A 5,461-nucleotide genomic window follows, 5' to 3' on the forward strand; every position below is an offset into this window, starting at 1 on the left:
TTCTTTGCATCACTGTCTCCAGAGGTTTCACAGTTGTCACCAGAACCTTCTTTATCAGGTTGTTGAGCTTTTTTTAGGTCCTTGGCTTTGATGCTGCTAAAACAGAAAACAGATGAGAACGTTCTCAACAGACTTATAAAAGAATTGCAGCATCTTTCTGCAAACCTTGGAAGCAGCCTGAATGTGATGGGGAAGCTTCGTAGCTTCCCCATCACATTCAGGCTGCTCTGTCCCTTATTATAGATGGCTTTGCTGTTGCATTTCCAGTCTGTTGTCTAGATGAACACTGAGATATTTATATTCTACTACCTCCACTTATCTCATGATGAAAATAAGGTTTTATCTAACTCTGTTTGCTTCCTGCTTTGTCTTCAGGACATTGGGTTTGTTGAGGCAAGTGCATAATGGTGCATGAACTACAATGACTATTTTAACAGAATAAAGCAGTTAAGAGATTTATAGGAAGTGGATGTGCAAATTAATGTGGACCAAAGCACAAGGTTTTGCATGTCTGCCTTAAAGTAAAAATCTCAATAAATGGATATTTAGAGGTTATGTTTATGTTCTTGGCTTGGAAAATTCTTTTTAGAAACACAGTTCATAAACATTTGGGTACAAATTTTTGTTTTCAAATAAAGTCCTAGATATGATCGTAGGTGTGGTTATTAAAAGCCAAATACATTTTTTGTACCATATTGTAAAAGCATTTTAATTTGTTTCCACCTGCATGAACTGTCTGTGCCGATGAGTTATATTTCTACCACTCAGAATGCAGTTGGGGTCTGCACAAAATCTATGGGGCTGTAAATTGCTCTGGGCCACACTTTGGACATCTCTGCTGTACAGTAGAAGACTATTGACATTTCGGTATGAAGTCCATTTTTTGGTTGATCTTATGATGCATTTTAACCGCATACTGATATCTGAAGTTTGCCATATATCAAATCATCATTACAGTTACTTGAGGTCTATATTGTCATTCTTGTATCTTAATGTACTTAATATTGATTAATTATCCTACAGACATAATTTATTTCTCAATACCAAGATTTATTTTCAGTCATTATACCTGGATTTCATTGAAGGATGTAAGGACATAAGCTTCAGATCAGTTTGTGATTTTAGATACAGTCAGGAACACGTCAATAACAGCAGACAAAGGAAAGGGTCAAGGACACATGAAAAGAGGATCTTTGGGCCAGAACCTGTTTTATAAAAGTTACATGCTGCAGCATTTTTAGAAGCAAGTACTTGCTTTTACTCAAGTAAAAATCTTGAGTGGTACATTTACTTTTACTAGAGTACATCTTTGTCTGTTTATTTGTAATTGTGCTTGTATACAGTGTTTGAGCACTTCTCTGTCACTGTTAGTACGTACACCAGTACAGCAGGGAACGCTGCCAAACACAATTTGAAGAGGTGCAACTATTGTTATCTGGAAGACTTTAAAAAAAATACAATTACAAACTCCTATAAGATTTTTCTCTTCAGCTTCACACAGCACAAATAATATTGCACCAAAAATACTTTCACACTAAATGTCAAAATTCATTAGTTGCTGTGCTGTGATTGGCTGATTTGCATTGTAACAATGTTTCACTCATTAAAACATACACATTCAGCACCTCAACATCCACGATATCAGATCTGGAATATCAGTAGGCTACTGGAAGTTATCTTCACAACATTTAAAGATAAGTTAGAATAACCAGGAAAGTAAAGAAAAATGCTCTATTAAGAACTAGACATACAAGTCTTAATCACAGATTATATTTGATAATCAACCATTAAAACACATTTTACAGTTTTTTTTCCAAAGTACAATGATGTAAGAGATTATGTTTTAGTCACCTTTGCAGGATAAACAAACATTACCAGTGTCTAACCATCTGTCTTTACATTTTCAACACAAACCAGATTGATCAAAAGAAAATTATTTTTTCTTTTCTTACTTAATCTTCAGTTACACACTCCAGTCCAATAGGAGGTGGTAATCCACCTTTAAACTGAAAATTAAAGTAAATTACAAGAAGAAGTTGTTTATAAGCTGACAGTGGATCAGTCTGTCTATGATGATGAAAAGAGGGGGAAAGGAAAGAAGATTGGTGCCCTGGTAGACATCAGAATGTACTGAGATAATCAAGACACAAAATAAAGCTTTCAAATTATTAAAAACATAAATAAATAAATCACAACTTCCAGTATCTGAATGAATACAAGAAATTGCAAGCAAATGTAAGAAGAATTATTAAAAATGCAAAAAGAGATTATTGGAGGAGTTTTTGTAATTCAGTAGGGAAGTAGACGGATATTTGAAGGTCTGGGTAACAATTAAAAGGATGAATCGGATTAAATTTTAGTGACAGGATATCCAATATTGAATGATGGAGAAATAACAGCAACTACTGACAGAGAAAAGACAAAAATGTTGGTAAATACTTTTCTTAAAATTCATAGTTCTGAAAATATTAGTAAAGAAGGGAAAAAAAGGAAGAGAAAAGACAATTTAGAGAAGAAGGAATTGTTACAGCAAATGGGAGATACAAATGATTCATTGAATATGTTGTTTACAATAACAGAACTGAATAAAAAATATAAGTTATCAGCTCCAGGAAAAGATCAAATTTGTCATGTTATAATTAGTAATTTAAGTGAATCTTGTAAAAATATTTTTAGAAATGTATAATCGGGGCTGCACAGTGGCGCAGTTGGTAGAGCTGTTGCCTTGCAGCAAGAAGGTCCTGGGTTCGATTCCCGACCCGGGGTCTTTCTGCATGGAGTTTGCATGTTCTCCCTGTGCATGGTGGGTTCTCTCCGGGTTCTCCGGCTTCCTCCCACAGTCCAAAAACATGACTGTCAGGTTAATTGGTCTCTCTAAATTCTCCCTAGGTGTGTGAGTGTGTGTGAATGGTTGTGTGTCCTGTCTGTTTTCTGTGTTGCCCTGCGACAGACTGGTGACCTGTCCAGGGTGACCCCGCCTCTCACCTGGAACGTTAGCCGGGGATAGGCACCAGGAACCCTCCTGACCCCATTAGGGATGGATGGATGGATGTATAATCGGATATGGGAGGAGGGGGATTTGCCAAAGAGTTGTAAGGAAGCCGTGATTATTCCAATCCGAAAACCTGGGAAAGATGAATCAAAATCAGAAAATTATCGGCTGATAGCGTTAACATCCAACTTATGTAAAATAATGGAGAGAATGATAAATGAAAGATTAATATATTATATGGAAAATAAGGGACTTATATCGTCTTATCAGAGTGGTTTCAGGAGAGGGAGAGGAACAATGGATCCAGTTTTATTGTGCTTGTATTTTGCATGAAATTAGAAAGGCTCAAGTGAATAAAGAGAGTGTTGTGGCAGTATTTTTTGATATTGAGAAAGCATATGGTATGATGTGGAGGGAACGGTTATTAATTAAAATTTGAAGAATGGGTATAAATGGTCAAATGTTTAGATCAATTAAAAAAATTTTAGAAGAAAGACAAATATAAATGAGGATAGGGAAGGATTATTCTGAGAGTTTGAATATAGAAAATGGGACACCACAGTGAAGTATAGTAAGTCTGTTATTATTTTCAGTGGTAGTTAATGATATGTTTAAAGAAGTAGCGGGTGGAATGGGATTCTCACTTTTTGCTGATGATGGAGCAATGTGGAAGAAATTTAGACTTTATTGTAAAGAAGCTTCAGGGAGCAATTTCAGTTGTAGAGAAATGGTCATATAAATGGGGTTTTAAACTTTCTGTAGAAACTAAAATAATGTTTTTTACAAGGAAAAGATTTGATGAAAAAAATTCAGAATTTGGAAAGAGCTAAACAATTTAAATTTCTTGGGATGTGGTTTGATGAAAGAATGACCTGGGGTGTGCAAATTAAGAAAATAATTGATCAATGTAGGAAGGTGTTAATTATAATGAGGTGTTTAGTTGGAACAGAGTGGGGAGCTGATAGAAATTCATTAAAAGCAATTTATACTGGTTTAATTATTGGATTATGGATGTATAGTTTATAACTCAGCAGCAGATACAAATCTCCATAAGTTAATTATTATCCAACATCAGGCTTTAAGAATATGTACTGGCGCTTTTAAAACATCTTCAACAGCAACATTACAGGTTGAAATGGGAGAAATGCCTCTTAAAGTTAGAAGGGATCAAATATCTTTAAACTACTGGTCAAATTTACAGGGACAAAGAAATGATCATCCAACATTAGAAGTGCTTAAACCTGGATGGGAAAAGGAAAAGTAACAGTTAAAGAGCTTTGGATGGATAATAAACTCTAAAGTTAATGAAATTTATTTAAGCCAGTTACTTATATGTCAGACAGTTCCATTACTTGCAGTTCCACTTTGGATACTTCCTGACGCTGAAGTAGATTTTTCATTATTAGGAAAGAAGAACAAAGATAAATTTCACATTATGAATAAATATATAGTACAAGAATACTTAAATAAATATTATAACTATGTATAAATATACACTGATGCATCATAAAATACAGCTAATAGGGTAGGGATAACATTTATTGTGCCACAGTTTCAAATAAAGGTAGAGAAAAGGATTAGTGACAGAGTTTCAGTGTATAAAGGAGAAATGCTTGCTTTGCTTTTAGCAGTTCAATGAGTGGAAGAGGTCAGACCATTAAAATCTATCATTTGTTCAGATTCTAGTTCTTCATTAGTCACTTTGCAAAATAATCAGTCAGACAGTAGACCAGATATATTAATTGAAATACAGCAAACACTTTACAGAATCAATATGATGGGGCTAACTGTACATTTTATATGGGTTCCAGCACTTCATGGGATTAAGGGGAATGAAAGGGCAGACAGAATGGCTAAGGAGAGTACCAACCAGGTAATGTTACGGTAGTTTTAGTATAACATAAATAAAGAGTATAATTAAACAACAAACAAAAGAGAGGTGGCAAAAGTTATGGGTAGAAGAAAAGAAAGGAAGGTGGTTTTATAAAATCCTGGTTCCTCTCCAGCTACGTTCCGGGCGAGAGGCGGGGTCACTCTGGACAGATCGCCAGTCTGTTGCAGGGCAACACAGAGACATACAGGACACACAATCATTCACACACACTCACACAGGGAGAATTTAGAGAAACTAATTAACCTGACAGTCATGTTTTTGGACTGTGGGAGGAAGGTGGAGAACCCGGAGAGAACCCACCATGCACAGGTAGAACATGCAAACTCTATGCAGAAAGACCCCGGGCCGGGAATTGAACCCAGAACCTTCTTACTGCAAGGCTCTACCAATTGCGCCACTGTGTAATATAAAAATGAAATTTAATATTGTTGATTTACTGCAAAAGGACTTGGGAAGCAGAGGATATCGGGCTATATTAGATTTTTTTGAAACAGAGTAAGCTGTATAACAGGATATAGTGTTTTTTGTTTTGTTTTTTGGGTTTGTTTTTTTGTCATGTGGTACACACTCCAGTT

The sequence above is a fragment of the Gambusia affinis genome, linkage group LG12, assembly GCF_019740435.1.
Source record: "Gambusia affinis linkage group LG12, SWU_Gaff_1.0, whole genome shotgun sequence".
In the NCBI taxonomy this organism is placed as follows: domain Eukaryota; kingdom Metazoa; phylum Chordata; class Actinopteri; order Cyprinodontiformes; family Poeciliidae; genus Gambusia; species Gambusia affinis.